We start from the raw sequence: 19156 nt of genomic DNA, 5'->3' as shown, positions 1-19156 counted from the left end.
TGTGGACCCTTTTGTAATTTGGAGGTTTCTTTCTTTCCTTTTTTAATAAATGGAATAATCAGCCCCTTAATGTATCCCTAGGGAATTCAGGAGAGGGATGAAGAAGCAGCTCCTGTTTTTGAGGCATTTGCAATCATTGTTGAAGAGACAGAGCCAACAGATGGGGAACAATAAGTGAGAGATTCAAGGGCTGGTGTAAGCAAATGCTGCGCTGTGGTCTCCGCCTGTGAATGGTGTGGGAAATCAGGGAAGGGAAGGGTGTTTGCTATCAAGTTAGATGGGATGGGGGATGGAAAGAAGAAGCTGGGTGGGGCTGGGCACATTTCCTGTTCAGACTCCACCTACAGCAACTATAAAATAAAGCCACCAATTATCTCAAAGACTTCTTCCAGCTTTAACATTCAGTGAATCCTGACCTTTTCTGTAAGGCTGGATTTTTATGTGTGGTGTTTGCTAAAAGCAGATGCACTCCCAGAGCTGACAGGATCTTGACTGCACATCACATGGTCAGGTGGATACAGTCTCCTGATCTCACATCCGCTCCCAAGAGCATACACGTCCTAAACTTTTGGCCCATTAGCTTTTCTTGGCTATTCAATTGAATGATTACCCCAGCAGTACACACATGTACACAGACATCTTGGCCATTTGTATTTGGCTCTGTTTTTTGACCAAAATATAGAAGTAGGCTCTACATAGACTCTAGCACTTGTATGTTTGAAGAAATAAAATTTATCAAATGGGATGATCAGTCATTATCATTTAAGGTTCTATTCTTGGGTCTTTGCTTTTGTATATTGTCTTTCAATGGTCTATGTTATTCTAGCCCCCTATAGCTGGTTATGATCGCTTAACATACAATTTTAAATCAATGAGGTCTGTGATGGAGATTAAACAGATTTTAAAAACTCATTTTTATTTCATACGCACACCATGTTTTCAACAGCAAAATGTTTTTAAACCCAGAACAGGATAAAAACGAAATTACCTGATATTCCCAATCATTGAAATATAGAAACCATAATCAGGGAAGGACTTAGAAGATATTTGTGGTATGATCTTAGGAGGTATTTGTGGTATGATCCTTAGAATGAAGTACCTTTCTCTAAACTGGCAAATACTCTAGAGAGCCCATAAATTAATTGTCCTTTTAATGTGGTCCCCAGACCAGCAGCATTGGCGTTGAACAAATTCTCAAGTCTCACTCAAACTTAATGAGAATTTTGAGAGTTGGGTCCCAGCAGTCTGCGGTCTAACAGGCTTTTCAGATGATTCTGAAGTTCCTTAAAATTTGAGAAACATTATCATAATTCAAATTGCCAATAGAATAGATCATTATAATGAATGACTATCTTCTCTTACACAGTCCTTCCCTAAGCCCAGCTGGATATAGAATTCGGATATAAAATTATAATCCAGAGTATTGGCATTCTTCAGTGATTCCCATTACTGGTGGGGTTTGACATGAACCATTTGCATTCAAGGCCTCCTGTAGTTATAAACCCAAGTCAGTTTTCCAGATTATCTTCTACTTCTCCATTCTTTTTCTTTTAGTTAAATTGGATTAGCCATTCTCTCCCCATGCCCTACTCCTTTCCGTGAGGGATAGTTGACATACCCTAGGTCTGGGAAGACTGACATGATAGTAATCTCTGCTGAGATGGAGATTTTGGGAAGAGTGCATTCTGGGTGGTGCCACAGTATAATCAAACACCTGATGTGTTTTGGTTTCTATCAGAATTCTATGTCAAATATCCTCTGTGAGATCTTTTTTGAGCCTTCAGCCAGAAGATAGAACTCTTCCTTTTCTAATACTTTCACAGTATAATCATTTCTGACCTGTTGTGTAGTCTGTATTTCTCATTTCTCTGATTCAGTTATAAGTTCTTGAGACTGGGGGCTTCATCCTCCTACTTGTGGCTTCCCTGGTGGCTCAGATGGTAAAGAGTCTGCCAGCAATGCGGGAGATCTGGGTTCGATCCCTGGTTTTCTTGCCTGGAGAATCCCCATGGAAAAGAGGAAAACTTGGCAGGCTACAGTCCATGGGGTCCCAAAGAGTCAGACACAACTGAGCGACTAAGCACAGAGACTCTAGCTCTTTACTGGTTACTGTGCATTCGTCGGGCTTCCCTGGTGGCTCAGAGGTTAAAGTGTCTGCTTGCAATGCAGGAGACATTGTCCTCCTACTCACCTTGTGGCCACGCCCGCCAGAGTGTCAGACACGTAAATAATAACTCTGAGAATAGCTGTTGAATTGTGGTATGTGGTAGCAGAACTGCCAGGCAAGCCTGGAGAGTCATCTGACAGTTTCCGGCTAAGTCTGTTAGCTGAATGAGTTAGGTGTACATTGCATGCCTGTCCCCAAATATTCCTTTGTAGGTGGCTGACATTCGTTCTTATAAGATTTATAGAAACTTCACAGCCTGTGTTTAAAATACAAAATCTACCTAGAAGGATCAAGAAATAGAAGAAAGATCTAGAGAACAAGCCTTGCTCTTTTACCCCCTGGCGCTATCAAGGGGCAGCCTAAGAGACATGAGAAAGGACCGGGGCTGAGAAACGGGAACAAATCTTTGATTTCACAGTCTTGCCTGGGGCCCTGACTGACAGTAGCTGCTGCTTTAACCTCCATCTGTGGCTTCACGCCTTTTTAGAAGAGACTCAGGAAATCTTGCTCCCGTCTTATATGGAATATTTTCTGCCTAAGAGGAAAATTGTGAGCATGAGAAGCAAGCTTGCTTTGCTTTCCCACACCCTAACACAGACTTGTAAGACAATAATGATTTACAAAGAATCTAATAACACAAGGTATAAAGCATATTTAGTTTATTATTCTAAGTGCTCTTCTTATTACCACTGCAATGAAAACAAACAGTCAACGGACAACTGCCCTTCCCTTCCAAACAGCGTTTCAGTTCAGTTCAGCCGCTCAGTCGCGTCTGACTCTTTGAGATCCCATGGAGTGCAGCACGCCAGGCTTCCCTGTCCATCACCAACTCCCAGAGCTTGCTCAAACGCATGTTCATCGAGTCGGTGATGCCATCCAACCATCTCATCCTCTGTCATCCCCTTCTCCTCCTGCCTAGATATTTATATTTATTTGTTAGCTACTCACATTTTGAAATTCATTCTATAACATCCTGTACCCATGGCAAATTCTGAACAGAGAAATTCATTGTAGGAAAATATGATCACAAAGGATATGGTTTAAGTGGATAACTGCCCCCCACTCAATTTTTAATCTATAGTTGTGATTTAATCTAGATCACATTTTATCTGCATTGGCTCAATTTTTTTTTTTCCCCTGGGATACTGCAGTTGTTTTTCCAAGATCATTTACCGAGAAACACTGCCATCATGCGGCCTGGTCTGTTAAAGACAGCTCATAAAAGATAACTGGCAGCATGGCTTTAATTTTCTCTCCAGAAAAACGCTTGCAGCTTTTACATGTGCTTTGTTCTTTGAAGCTGTATTTGTGGATTCCTTTCTCAAAGAGCATTCTTAAAATATTTGCCAAAGGACAAACTCTGTGTCCGCTTTTGAATCCCCAGAGTACATAGTGACCACAACAGAACAGCACATATATAAACTAATAATTGAACACTGCTTGTTTTACAAGTTTGTAAAGTTTTCATAAATATGTCCACCTTAAAGAGAATAGGATAACTTTCTCGTGTGCACCAAAGTGGCTGCCTTTTTTTCCCTCGTACTACAAAGACCCTTCGGGTAAAGGAGGTGTGTAATGAGATCTGTAAGGAGGGAGTATTATGTTTAAAAACTAAAGGATGAGGCTTGACACTAAGTCTGAGGCTCCACTTTGCCACTGATTAACTATGGAATCTTGGGCAAGTCACATAAGTTCTCTGGTCTCAGTACTTTTTTTTTTTTTTTTAAATAAGTAGGTTTGGCTCCACTTTATCACTGATTAACTATGGAATCTTGGGCAAGTCACACAAGCTCTCCAGTCTCAGTACTTTTTTTAAAAAATAAGTAGGTTTGATACATTTAAGTCAAAACCATTTTCTAGTTCAAAATTCTGTGATTCAACTTGACAAGTAAATAAGTTTTTTTTTTAAAAAGCATGAGTACCGTTTTTCTTTAGGTAGATTATTTTTCCTATGGTTATACTGTAACTGAAGCTTTGTTTGCATGACTCATCATGCATAATTTTCTCTGTAGGAAGCCAGAGATTATGTGTTATGCTCAGTAGCTCTCCGGCACAAACAGCTTTCATGCATTTTGTGGGCATTCACAGCTTAGTGTCCCCACAAACATAAAGTAAAGTTGAAGAATCTTTGCAATTGGTAAACAGCTTACTGGCTTTCCAAGAGCTGTAGGTCTTAAAGGACATTCCAGAATGTCAGAAAAAAACAGCTTAGAACAGTCTTTAACACCTGAAAGGGAAGGGCAGTTTTCTTCCATAATTATACCTCCTGCTTTGTAAATTTGTCAGAAGTAAAAAGAAGATGCAAATGCTACTTGGAGTACAATTGTGAGGTTAATATTCTGATGAAACAAAATTGTGGTAACAGTTCCCTTGAGTTGATTTTATGAAGCGTGTAACAGGAAGAAGGATGGAAATACAAGCTGGGGTTGGCATTTGAACTATGTTGGAAGGGCGTGTAAATGCAGGCCAGTTGCCAGGAAACCCGGAGCACAGAGTTATTGCCACTCTGTGTCTCAGGGATGTTTCGTCTCAAGAAACCTTTTATTTCACAGTCAACGATGACATTAAATGTATAGTCTGTCAAAATTCAGGCGAAACAGAGCTTGGTTATTTCTTGCGTCAGTACGGCCGTTCTGTCATCCACCACCCATTAAGAGGGCAGACAGAAGAGACAGTGCAACATTGTGCCAGCAACCAAGAAGCTCTAGAAGAGCTCCGAGTGATCTGCTTCAAATTCAGTCTAAACACCCTCACATGAAAAACAGCTGGTTTGTTCACTGGTATCAATTCCGAGTATGCAGTAGTGGCTAAAGAATGGCCTCAGCATTCCAAGAGAGGGATCTGTTCAGTTCAGTCACTCAGTCGTGTCCGACTCTTTGCAACCCCATGAATTGCAGTGCTTCAGGCTTCCCTGGCCATCACCAACTCCTGGAGCTTGCTCAAACCCATGTCCGTTGAGTCGGTGATGCCATCCAGCATCCTCTGTCGTCCCCTTCTCCTCCTGCCCTCAACCTTTCCCAGCATCAGGGTCTTTTCCAATGAGTTAGCTCTTTGCATCAGGTGGCCAAAGTATTGGAGCTTCAGCATCAGTCCTTCCAATGAATATTCAGGGTTGATTTTCTTTAGGACTGGCTGGTTGGATCTCCTTGCAGTCCAAGGACTCTCAAGAGTCTTCTCCAACACCACAGTTCAAAAGTATCATTTCTTTGGCGCTCAGCCTTCTTTATGGTCCAGTTCTCACATCAATACATGACTACTGAAAAAACCATAGCTTTGATTGTATGGACTTTTGTCGGCTAAGTAGTGTCTCCACTTTGTTATACATAGGTTAGCCAGAGGGATGCCCAGCCACAATAGAGTACTAAGAGAGGATGTGCTTGAGAAGGATTTGGGCCCCTATTGTTTACAGAGAAGTCACTTCAGCCATTTGTGAGATTTTTAGAAACAGATTTTATGCTAAACACATGCTTCCAGTTTGTAATTCCTCCAAGAGTATAGATGTGCAGAACTTAAGGACTGAAAGGATTTTATGAGTTCTTCTAGCGCCCCCAACTGGTTGAAGATGGGAGCTGACCCTCTGTGGGCAAGGGCAATGGGGACCCCATTCAGAAAATGTGGCAAGGACTTCTGCCCTTGTGAAACACTGTCAAGCTTTGCCAATATCCAGAAGATACCATATTCAGTGAGAGAGAGAAAAAAACTGTCTAGTAGATCTCATTTTGATTTAGAGGAAACCGAGTCATTGAGAGGCATTTTGAATTATCCCAAACGCACAGCTAGTGATCACCAGAGCTAGGAACACAACTAGGTCCCCCAGTCCAGTGCTCTTTTGCAGTAACACACCAGGAGTTACTCAGGAGCGTGTTCTTTCTCAGGAGAGTTGTGATGTTCTGTTAGCTCACACTGACATGAACAGCAGCAGCAACAGGAATCCTGTGATGCTTCTGGAATGCTTTCCAATGCACAGAGCACGTTTATATGTTTGCTTTGAGTACTACCATCATGGGCACTGTCCTTGTGAAATACTATGCTTAGTGCACAGACTTGATGTGCATCATTATAACTGTAGAGCTGTAACGGCACTCGTTCGCTAGGTCTCTGTTGTAAACCCGCTGCCGTGTTCCAACATCAGGGGCGGTACAGGGACCTTGAAGAATAAAGGCTTGAAACCCCAGTCTGGTTTGAAAAGCTTTTGTGTTTGCTCCACTTCAATACTGAATGCTTGTTTGCTTAGTTGCTCAGTCGTGTCTGACTCTTTGTGACCCCATGGACTGTAGCCTGCCAGGCTCCTCTGTCCATGGGATTCTCCAGGCAAGAATATCGGAGTGGGGTGCCATTCCCTTCTCCAGTCTGACCCATAGTAAGTTCCTAATAAATATTTATTTGAATGAAGGGATAAATTAAGGTTTTCTTCTGATAGGTTATTTGATGATCATAATACAATGCCTTTTATTAGCCTAAGCAAAACAGTATAAAAAGCCTTTGCTTCAAGAGCAACATTGGTTTGGAGTCTCAAGATACAGGTTTGAATCTTGGGTCTGTCACTTACTTGTCATTTGGCCTTGTATGATTCACTCACAGTCCTTGAATTCTTAGTTTTCCTAATCTTTAAATAAGAAATAATAATGCTAATTGTAATTATACTACCAACAGTACCAGAAAGTGCCCTGTTGAGTTTATGAATCCCTGGATCAGAGCTCTCCTGAAACCTATGCTACAACTGGAATTGTCCATTCTGTAAACCAGTCCATCTTTTTTATTGTCAGTTTCAGTTGTGGGCATTACCTGTAGCCAAAGGAATCTTTATACAAGACATTAACACTAACATATGATACAATAGCAAACAAAATGCTTTGTAACCCCATGGGCCGTATAGCCTATCAGGCTCCTCTGTCCATGGGATTCTCCAGACAAGAATACTGGAGTGGGTAGTGATTCCCTTCTCCAGGGGATCTTCCTGATCCAGGGATCGAACCTGGGTCTCCTGCATTGCAGGTGGAGTCTTTACCATCCAAGCCACCAGAGAAAATGGTGCAAACAAAACAAGATGGCACATAATCAGTAAGATACTACACGGTAGTCTTAAGGGCAGCAGCTAAGAAGAAAAGCACGTCAAACCACCTTATCAACGCTTTCTGTGAGCTGATGGCAAGGACATCCTAATTTATCTGCCTAGAAAAGCCAGGGAGACCGAAGGGGTTCTATTTTCACAAAAACTTTGGCTTCTGTAGGTGTATTTTAGAAGTCTCAGCTTCTGATTTCCTCTCTATGGTTGCTTTTCTCTGCTTGGTAGCATCAAATTCATGTTTTAATGCCTTCAGGGACCAAGGAGCTATTTGTGTTTCAGAGAAGCTACTCCAAGTGGTCAGGCTGCGTTGTACACAGGCGTTTAGAAAACAAGCAGCTGGGCTTCTGTGCCTGCTGCCTCACCCTCGGTCCCCAGAGAGCATAAGAGCATCTTCCAAGCCACTTGCCACAATGTCATCACCTTGTTAGAAGCTTCTTCATTTTGCTCCAAGAACAGAGGACACTGTCCTGAGCATGTTGTGAAACACTAATGAAAATCTCTTCCTACGGGATGGAGAGTTTTTATTTTTAAGAGCTGAGGATAAAGACATTTCCGATGGGCCTAAATAGACAGGGTGAAATGTGATGTCTATGCAAGTTGGCCTCCTGGGGCCTAGAAAGATGGTGGTTTGAAGCAGTGGTCTGGATAATGTGGAAATTTCAGAAATGTGTTTTATTAGCATTGGTCACATTATTTCCTGTATATTAGAATGACCTTGATGGGCATTTTAATTAAGCTGCTATTTGTATTGTGAGTACAAATAAAAATTGCTTAGTTTTATCCTCTGCTGCTCAGATAAATTGGTCAATAATTGATTTTTTTAGCACAATAATCCAGATGACTTTCTCAATTTTGTACACTTCTTCATGAAAATTTGCTTTGTTTTCTCAATATTCTGCAGAGTTTACATTTATTTATTTTTGTAGCTACAAGATGGGACCAAAATAGTTTCTGTGTGAAAAAGTAAAGTCCTTTCTTTAGGTCAGAATTATTTATTTGTTTCCAAATATTAAATCAATGCTTTTAATTTTCATTCTTAAGTGGTGTACTTTGTAGTCTTTAGGGCCAAGTCTTAACGTCTGTCAACCCAAGGGAAAAAAGTATGAGAATACCCTACGACATATTGGCCTTTGATCAGGTCTAAATCTCAATTCTGACTTTTAGAAAAGCAATGGTTATGAAAATCAGGCTTTAAGAAAATGAAGATTTTTTTTTTTCCCCCTAAATCACTGTATCTCCTTCTTTAGTCTATCAAGGACCATATTCAAAGGATTCAGGATCCAAAATTTCTTCCACAAGGCAAAGATGACAACTCTTCCAGCTAAGGAGGGGAGTCAACAAATTGCTGACCTAGGGAGATAAAGAGGAAGTAAGAAGTCCCAAACTGGACCCTTTTAGTCAGAAAGGCTGGAAGTCTGGAGGGACTTGGAGAAGAGATCTAGGTGGACTAGGGGGTTAGGTGCCACCTTCTCATCCCTATCACATACTTCTTTCAGGGTTGAATGTTAGTGGAGCCATGGAGAGGGGAGGAGGCTTGGAAAGGAGATCAGCCTGAAGGGGTCTGAGGACACTGAGCTCAGTGGCCCGGCCTCAGGGAGAGCATAGGCCCCTTGGAGAACTCCAGCTCTCATGGACTTAGGTCCATGTCCATTCTGGCCCCAAAAAGGTGGCAAGAAGGTGGCCATAGAAAGCTGCCGATTCCTCTTGGTCTCTGTATGAAGTGTGAGAGGTGGCGGTGTTCTTGGAGAGAGGACACAAAGTTTCAAGCATACATTGGACGAACATGGCCCGAGGTTGTGCTGTTTGAAGACGTCAAGGTTGGAGGCAAATGGAAGATGGCAGAGTAGAAGGATGTGTGCTCATGTCTTCCAAAATCTCAAAATCTCAAACATAGACAGGAGGATGCCGGAACCCACAAAAAAAGAGACTTCATATACAAAGACAAAGTAAAAGCTGCATGCAACAAGATGTGATCTCATAGGAGGAGCACAATCACAATAAAATCAAATCCCCATACCCACTAGGTGGGTGACCCACAAACGGAAAATAATAATACCAAAGGAGTTCATCCACTGTTGTGACAGTTCTAAGCCCCATGTCAGGCTTCCTGGCCTAGGGATCTGGCAAAGGGACTGGGAATCCCCAGGGAATCTGACCTTGAAGGCCAGTGGGATTTAATTACAGGACTGGTGGAAACTTGGACTGTGAAGAAAGCTGAGCACCAAAGAATTGATGCTTTTGAACTGTGGTGTTGGAGAAGACTCTTGAGAGTCCCTTGGACTGCAAGGAGGTCCAACCAGTCCATTCTGAAGGAGATCAGTCCTGGGTGTTCTTTGGAAGAAATGATGCTAAACCTGAAACTCCAGTACTTTGGCCACCTCATGAGAAGAGTTGACTCATTGGAAAAGACTCTGATGCTGGGAGGGATTGGGACAGGAGGAGAAGGGCATGACAGAGGATGAGATGGTTGGATGGCGTCACTGACTCGATGGACGTGAATTTGAGTGAACCCGGGAGTTGGTGATGGACAGGGAGGCCTGGCGTGCTGCAATTCATGGGGTCGCAAAGAGTCGGACACGACTGAGCAACTGGTGGAAACAGACTCTACTCTTGGAGAGCACAAATAAAATCTTGCATGCACCAAGACCCAGAGGAAAGGAGCAGTGACCTCACAGAAGAACCAGACCTACCTGCTAGTGTTGGAGGGTCTCCTGTGGAGGCGTGGGTCAGCAGTGGCTCGCCCCTCGGATGGGGGGCACCAGCAGCAGCACCTGGAAGATGCCCCTTGGTGTAAGTCCTCTTGGAGTCGCCATTAACCCTACTGTAGTGCCCATAGGCCCCAGGACTGGGTTGAAAGTGAAAGTGAAAGTGAAGTTGCTGAGTCGTGTCCGACTCTTTGTGATCCCATGGACTGTAGCCTACCAGGCTCCTCCGGCCATGGGATTTTCCAGGCAAGAGTACCGGAGTGGGTTGCCATTTCCTTCTCCAGGGGATCTTCCTGACCAAGGCATTGAACCTGAGTCTCCTGCATTGCAGGCAGACGCTTTACCCTCTGAGCCCCCAGGGAAGCCCAGGGCTGGGTTGCCTCAGGTCAAAGACTGAAGGTAAATGACCAGGATCATGTGCTCCAGTGATAGAAGCCAGAAACCTGATACACCCAGACAAGACCAATTTAGAGCAGTCACTCTGCTGTGGAGATGGAGATGGGGGGTCTCTAGAGGATAATGAGTTCATCTGAGGACACCCCTTTCCTCTTATGAGGTCATATAAGCTCTATTCCTAACCCTAACTGTTATTCATCTGGTATACACGGGTCTAATCATACTGGTTGTTTATGGCCAAAGACTCTTCTAATTGATACTGGGTGCTAAATATTAGTATGTTGAATTAGTATTTTGAATTAGTATTGCTCCTATAACATCTCATATTTTCAGAAGGAAAATCATATTAAGAATAACCATTTTAGAGGGAAATTCAGAATTGTCAAAGATAGAGAACTTTATCCAAAGAGACTGAGGATTTGCCTAAAGAAACTGCTAAATATTTGGATCAGACCAAACATATCAGTTTGGACTAAAATTAAGTTGTCCTTCACTTTGCCAGTAAGTTAGTTGGAAACCTATAAGGGAGACCAGATCAATTAATTGGGTGTAAACAAACTATATTATTTCTGTATGAAATTCACTGAATTACAGCTTTGTGACATTTTCTAGTATACAGGAGATTGGAAAGATCTGGGGACTTCCACTACCAGTTGAATCCATCAGCCTAATTTCACATGGGTGTGGATTTTATTTTGTTCACTGCAGTGCTCAAAGTAAGTGTCTGGCTTATGGTAGGTTCTGAGTAGGTATTTGTTGAAGGAATTACACGTGTAACACAAACCAGGCTTGCAAAGTTCCCTCTAAGAATCCAAGTACAATTTCCACAAAAGCAGATTGTCCCTGGTGTCATCCATCAGAATCCCTCATTTTTCAGCTCCCTCTAGGAACATTACGTTCCATGTTAAGCACCAAAATTTAAGAGGGACATTTATCAATCAACCAGAGAGGATCTGGAAGAAAACAGGCAGGGCCAGAGAATTCTGAAAATCACCCCCAAATAAGGAACAGTTGAGTTCCTCACTTCTTGAGGAAAAAGTGATTAATGAGAGAAAATGCTATTTTCAAATGTTAGAAAGAGTCAGGAACAAACATATGGTTGCATGTTCATAGTTAGACCTAATGGGAAGAAATCATGTATAGGCAGTTTTTGACTCAAGATAACAAAGAAGCCTCTGACTTTAACTTCTTTTTTTTTTTTTTTTTTCCAGAAAACTTTAAAAAATATGTATGTATTTATTTTTGGCCTTGCTGGGTCTTTGTTACTGTGCAGACTTTTCTCTTTTCTTGGTGAGCAGGGGTGAGCAGGGGCTACTCTCGAGTTGCAGTGCTCGGGCCTCTTGTTGCAGTGGCTTCTCTTGTGGCGTGTGGGCTCTAGGGTGTGTGGGCTTCAGTAGCTGTGGCCCATGGGCTCAGTAGTGGGGGTTCACCAGCTTAGAGCACAGGTTCAATAGCTGTGGTGCTTGGGCTTAGTTGCTCCATGGCATTTGGATCTTCCCAGACCAGGGATCAAACCCATGTCTCCTGTTATTAGCAGGCAGTTTCTTTACCACTGAGCAACCAAGGAAACCCTTAACTTTCCAATAATGGATGTATTGCTTTGTGAAGCACGGTGAGAGATTTAATTGTGTATTATCTAGCACTTTCTTCTCAATATTCATTGATACTTGCCTCCCTCCCTCTCAATTTACTTTTAACATCCTTGAAAGCAAAAACCATAAAATTTGTAATCGTAAGGTTATATTTAAATCTTTATTAAGAATTATGGAGCTTATTAAATGATCATCCCTTATCTTAATCCCTTGGGTCACAAGGAAGCAAGCTCAAATATGAGAACATGTCCTTGACTGCTGAGACTTGATCTCACTTGGATTATCTGATGTCTGTCACAAAGTGAAACTACAAATTTTGCATATCAGCTAAGATTTCATGAGGTTGGTAAAAGCATTGGAAACCTGTCCAAATCATGAACAAAACCATCTGTTAGTCCTGTTGACAATTGAATACAAAAAGTTTGAAAGCATGAGGATTTGATAGGTGTTTTAGAGGGAACTCCAGGCGTTGACTTTAAATGTCATTGGACTGGAAAAGGAAATGGCAACCCACTCCGGTATTCTTGCCTGGAAAATCCTATGGATGGAGGAGCGTGGTAGGCTACAGTCTATGGGGTCGCAGAGAGTCGGACACGACTGAAAGACTTCACTTTCATTCATTGGAAGAGTTTCAGTCCAATACTTTGGCCACCTGATGTGAAGAACTGACTCAATGGAAAAGACCCTGATGCTGGGAAAGATTGCAGGCGGGAGGAGAAGAGGACAACAAAGGATGAGATGGTTGCATGGCATCACCGAGTTTATGGACATGAGTTTGAGTAAGCTCCGGGAGTTGGTGATGAACATGGAAGCCTGGCGTGCTGCAGTCCATGGGGTCACATAGAGTTGGACATGACTGAGTGACTGAACTGAACTGAACTCAGCATACAAGTGGCACCTAAAATCATGAGAATGGATGAAATTGCCTGCAAAGAGAATAGAGAGTGGCAGCAGCAACAATAAAAGAGTCTAGAGGAGGAAATACAAGGACTTGCCCAGGAAAAGGGATGGGCAAAGGAAGAAGAATGCATGAAGGAGGCAGGGCAACAATGAGAAAGTGATGCGAAGCATGAAGCAGAGTAAAGTGTGTCGAAACCAACAAAGTTTTGCTAAGAGAAAGTCAGTATGTGAAAATATTTGGGAATATGGCTATCAAGAGGCCATAAGTAACTTCATTAACAAGTTTTGATGTATGAATCAGTGCAGTGGGCTGAGCAAATGGAAGGTGGAGACATAGGAACATCCTGATCATTGTTTTTAGGGCTTGATGCTAAAGTGGCTATAAATAGGGAAGGGGAGGAATCAAGAAAAACTGAGGTTTTGAGTCTGAGAAATCTTGGAGACTGAACCAATAACACATAGAGCTGGACTGCGGAATAAATTGATGGTTTATGTTTATAGAAGAATTATTTTAATTCATTGTATATTAAACATTCACAAATGCAAAAGATTAAATGCAAATACTTCAGTTATTAAGGTTTAATTATTTAAGACATTAAGGAAATGCTTTAGTGCCTTACAAATAAAATTATATCCATTGTCTTAAAAAAAAAATGTCATTGGACTATCAAAGGATGAAGAAAACCACTTGGCAAAGCTTCTAAAGGCTCTTTTACATGTTTATAAATATGATTCTTTTTATATTCGTTTGACAGAAGTCTCTCAAAAGGTAAAAGATATTGCTTCATGTGTTTATGAAATTGAATTAGAAAAATTATCTTAGAAATAGTGAACGTTGAATTTTGTGGTTCTATGAATTGCACAGGTTGCTGTCAATATAAATGTTAAATATTAGAAGAAAAAAGTTTCCTATTATTTTTGCTTTTATTTTTCAAGATGAATTAAAAAGAAGCTCCCGCCTCTCCTGATTGTGAAATTCAGTCTTAATTTTAGGTAGTGTGAATTTTTATTATCTTTTTTTAAAAAAAAACTTTTTATTTTTCACTGGAGTATAGCCAGTTAACAATGCTGTGGTAGTCTCAGATGGACAGCAAAGGGACTCAGCCATACATATATATGTGCTGTGCTGTGCTTAGTCACTTAATTGTGTCAGATTCTTTGTGACCACATGGTCTGTAACCCGCCAGGCTCTGCTGTCCATGGGGATTCTCCAGGCAAGAATACCGGAGTGGGTTGCCATGCCCTCCTCCAGGGGATCTTGCCAACCCAGGGACTGAACCCAGGTCTCCAACATTGCAGACGGATTCTTTACTGTCTGAGCCACCAGGGAATATCCAGCACTAATTATCCTCCTTATTGGAGGATATGTAAAACTCTATGTCTCTGTTTTGTCTACTGGGCATGCTTTTTTTTTTTTTTTCTCTTAGTTTGTCAAAAAGGGATAAAGCATATCAATCAGATGACCATTATATCTACTATTGTGGGCAAGAATCCCTTTGAAGAATTGGAGTAGCCCTAAAAGTCAACAAAAGAGTCCAAAATGCAGTACTTGGGTACAATCTCAAAAACAACAGAATGATCTCTCTTTGTTTCCAAGGCAAGCCATTCAATATCACAGTAATCCAAGTTGATGCCCCACCACTAATGCTGAAGAAGCTGAAGTTGAACAATTCTATGAAGACCTGTATGACTTTCTAGAAGTAACACCCAAAAAAGATGTCCTTTTCATTATAGGGGACTGGAATACAAGAGTAGGAAGTCAAGAAACACCTGGAGTAACAGGCAAATTTGGCCTTGGAGTACAGAATGAAGCAGGCCAAAGGCTAATAGAGTTTTGCCAAGAGAAGGCACCGGTCATAGCAAACACCCTCTTCCAACAACACAAGAGAAGACTCTACACATGGACAGCACCAGATGGTCAATACCACAATCAGATTGATTATATTCTTTGCAGCCAAAGATGGAGAAGCTCTATACAGTCAGCAAAAACAAGACCGGGAGCTGACTGTGGCTCAGATCATGACCTCCTTATTGCAAAATTTAGACTTAAATTGAAGAAAGTAGAGAAAACCATTAAGGTATGACTTAAATCAGATCCCTTATAGAATGAAAGTGAAAAATAGATTCAAGGGATTAGATCTGATAGAGTGCCTGAAGAACTATGGATGGAGGTTCATAACACTGTGCAGGAGACGGTGATCAAAACCATCCCCAAGAAAAAGAAATGCAAAAAGGCAAAATGGCTGTCTGAGGAGGCCTTACAAATAACTGAGGGAAAAAAAAGAAAAAGAAGTAGCTGTGAAATGCAAAGGAGAAAAGGAAAGATATACCCATTTGAATGCAGAGTTTCAAATAATAGCAAGGAGAGATAAGAAAGCCTTCCTCAGTGGTCAATGCAAAGAAATAGAGGAAAACAATGGAATGGGAAAGACCAGAGATCTCTTCAAGAAAATTAGAGAAGGGAAAATTAACAAGGGAAGATGGGCTCAATAAAAGACAGAAATGATATGGACCTAACAAGCAGAAGATATTAAGAAGAGGTTGAAAGAATACATAGAACTACACAAAAGAGATCTTAAATGACCCAGATAACCACGATGGTGTGATCATTGGACCAGAGCTAGACACCTTGGAATGCGAAGTCAAGTGGGGCTTAGGAAGCATCACTACAAACAAAACTAGTGGAGGTGATGGAATTCCAGCTGAGCTATTTCAAATCCTAAAAGTTGATGCTGTTAAGGTGCTGACTCAATATGTCAGCAAATTTGGAAAACTCAGCAGTGGCCACAGGACTGGAAAAGGTCAGTTTTCATTCCAATCCCAAAGAAAGGCAATGACAAAGAATGCTCCAACTACCGCACAATTGTATTCATCTCACACGCTAGTAATGTAACGCTAGTAAGTAATGCTCACAATTCCCCAAGCGAGGCATCAACAGTATGTGAACCAAGAACTTCCAGATGTTCAAGCTGGATTTAGAAAAGGCAGAGGAACCAGAGATCAAATTGCCAGCATCTACTGGATCTAGAAAAAGCAAGAGAATTCCAGAAAAACACCCTGCTTCATTGACTATGCCAAAGCCTTTGACTGAATCACAACAAACTATGGAAAATTCTTAAAGAGATGGGAATACCAGACCACCTGACCTACCTCCTGGGAAATCTGTATACAAGTCAGGAAGCAACAGTTAGAACCAGACATGGAACAACAGATTGGTTCGAAATTGAGAAAGGAGTACATCAAGGCTGTGTGTTATCACCCTGCTTATTGAACTGATAGGCAGAGTACATCATCCAAATTGCCGGGCTAGATGAAACACAAGTCAGAATCAAGATTGCCAGGGGAAATGTCAGTAACCTCAGATATGGAGATAACACAACCCTTATGGCAGGAAGTAAAAAGGAACTAAAGAGTCTTTTGATGAAGCTAAAAGAAGAGAGTGAAGAAAACTGGCTTAAAACTCAACATTCAAAAATGAAGATCCAGTCCCATCATTTCATGGCAAATAGATGGGGAAACAATGGAAACAGTGAAAGAGTTTATTTTCTTGGGTTCTAAAATCGCTGCAGAAGGTGACTGCAGCCATGAAATTAAAAGATGCTTGTTCCTTGGAAGAAAAGCTATGACAAACCTAGATGGCGTATTAAAAAGCAGAGACATTACTTTGCCAACAAAGGTCCATATAGTCAGACCTATGATTTTTCCAGTAGTCATGTATGGATGTGAGAATTGGACTATAAAGAAAGCTGAGTGCTGAAGAATTGATGCTTTTGAGACGTGGTGTTGTAGAAGACTCTTGAGAGTCCCTTGGACAGCAAGGAGATCCAATTAGTCAATCCTAAAGGAAATCAGTCCTGAATATTCATTGGAAGGACTGATGCTGAAGCTGAAACTCCAATACTTTGACCACTTGATGTGAAGAACTGACTCATTGGAAAAGACCCTGATGCTGGGAGAGATTGAAGGTAGGAGGAGAAGAGGGTGATAGAAGACAAGATGATTGGATGGCATCACAGACTCAATGCACATGGGTTTGAGCAAGATCCAGGAGACAGTTAAGGCCAGAGAACCCTGGTGTGCGGTGGCCCATGGGGTTGCAGAATTGGACATGACTGAGCAACTGAACAACAGCAGCCAATATCAATCAAGAATTACTGTAATTCTACTTGAGTCACCTCTGTGGACATAAAAGGTATAGTTTCTTGTTTGCAACCAAGCATAGTGCTAAGGACATTGTAAACAATCAGTGAATAACCCTTTATTCATTTATTCATTCATGCTGGGCACTCAGGGCAGAAGAACGATTTTGTTCCCTACTTTATGGAATCTATAATTCTGTGGTTACTCTGAATTACCAAGTTATTGTTATTAATATGTTCAGTACAGAAATGTATTTTATCACAAATGCAAGTTGTGCTCATTGTAGATGACTTCAGAAAATAAAGAGATAAAGAAGGAACAGGTGTAATTTTAGCACTAGGAGATAAAAGCCAGTGATATTTGGAAAATGATGCATGCATACAGATTTTTCTTCCCATGTGTGCATTTAGTACACATTTTTATATATAAATACATATATACAAATTATATAAGTATATACAAATATATATTAATACTTTATATAAATATAGATATTTTAAAAGACATTTATACTACATTTATTATTTTATACATTGTTATCTCATAGATATTTTAAAGTAAATATCTATCTATCTAGTCATAATGACCTAAAAATATTCCATTATATGGATATGCCATAATTTGTTTATCAGAGTTTTTACTGTTGGTCACTTATATTGCTTCTGTATTTTTTACTATTATTAACAATACAATCATCCATATATACAGTTTTATTAATTTGTCCATCTGCTTTTTCAGGACAGATACTTTACACTATGTAAAGATTGAAATTTTATCTCCTTGAAGATTTAAAATTAAGAATATTAACAGAAATTTTAAATGTTAAAAAAACAAAGCTGATCTACAGTACTAGAAATCAAGATAATGGTTGTTCTTGGGGGTCAGGTGAGTGGAAGGTGACATAAAGGGGGTTTCAAGTGTATACTATTTCAAATATATACTATTTTTTGGTTGAACCTGAAGGTTGGTTACAGGGGTGTGTTCACTTTGAAAAATTCAACACACTTATGACTTGTCACTTTCTACTTTCTTACATTTATGTTGTACATCAATGAAATAAGTAAAAGTATTATGTTATGATTTGCATCCACATTTATATACTTATACATAAATTCTAAGAAGTGAATACTATTACCTTTTTAAATTTTTTAAAATTTATGTTACTAATTATACTACAGAAAGTTTACACTAGTTCTGACTCTCACAGACAATATATAAAATGTGATTTCTTTGTGTTCAGATTAACACTATCATAATTTTTCTAATTTGTAGTGATGCATACATTTAAAAATTGAGTGTTTTTCTCTCTTACTTTATGTTTGGAAAATTTTCAAACTCATAGAAAAGTTGAAATAATATAACAGTATCTGAAATATATAATTTTATTATATAATAGTAAAAAAAAAATCATGGTCATCTTAAGTCCCTCATTAGGTTTGCCAACTCTTAATTTTTTGCCACTTTTGCTTTTTCTGTCTCTATTTACACACTCATTTCACTTGCTCACTCATGTATCTATGCATGTATGTATGTGTGTATATATACATATATATGCATTTAATTTTATACTTCTGAATTATTTGATAAGAACCTTTAGACACCATGACAGTTTACCCCTTAAGAATTAGAATATTCTTCTACATAACCACAATACTTCTACCACCCCTTAAAAAATTAGCAATAACTCTATTGTCAAGTAACATTTAGTCCATATAGTCCCACAACCATACCAAGATACTTTTTCTAACTGATTTTTTAAAAATACAAGATTAAATAAAGTTTACTCACTCATTGCATTTAGCGGCTTTGTCTCTTTAGTCTCTTTTTACCTAAAATAGTCCCCTACAACCATTACCCTTCCCAGCTTTCTTGCATGATGTTGGAATTTTTAAAGTCTACGGCACTTGATAACCTTCTGTTTGCTTTCAAATGTGTATGACTGTGCTTGATTTTGCAGGCTCATATTGCAAAATTATTATAGGTTTTCAGAAGCACATGTATCAGCAACTGTAATAAATTTTCATTTGTGGCTATTGGTTAATCACTGAATCTCCAGTTGGGCACCAGATGTTTTTACAAAGGGGGAAAAAAGCATTAAGAGCCTTTAAATCTTACACTATTACTCTGATTGTACAAGAAATAATGATGACATTTCAGTCTCTGAAATACATTGCCAGGATTTTCCTTC

The sequence above is a fragment of the Bos indicus x Bos taurus genome, chromosome 4 (assembly GCF_003369695.1).
Source record: "Bos indicus x Bos taurus breed Angus x Brahman F1 hybrid chromosome 4, Bos_hybrid_MaternalHap_v2.0, whole genome shotgun sequence".
NCBI classification, from domain to species: Eukaryota; Metazoa; Chordata; class Mammalia; order Artiodactyla; family Bovidae; genus Bos; species Bos indicus x Bos taurus.
Note: the sequence above shows the minus strand (reverse complement) of the source record.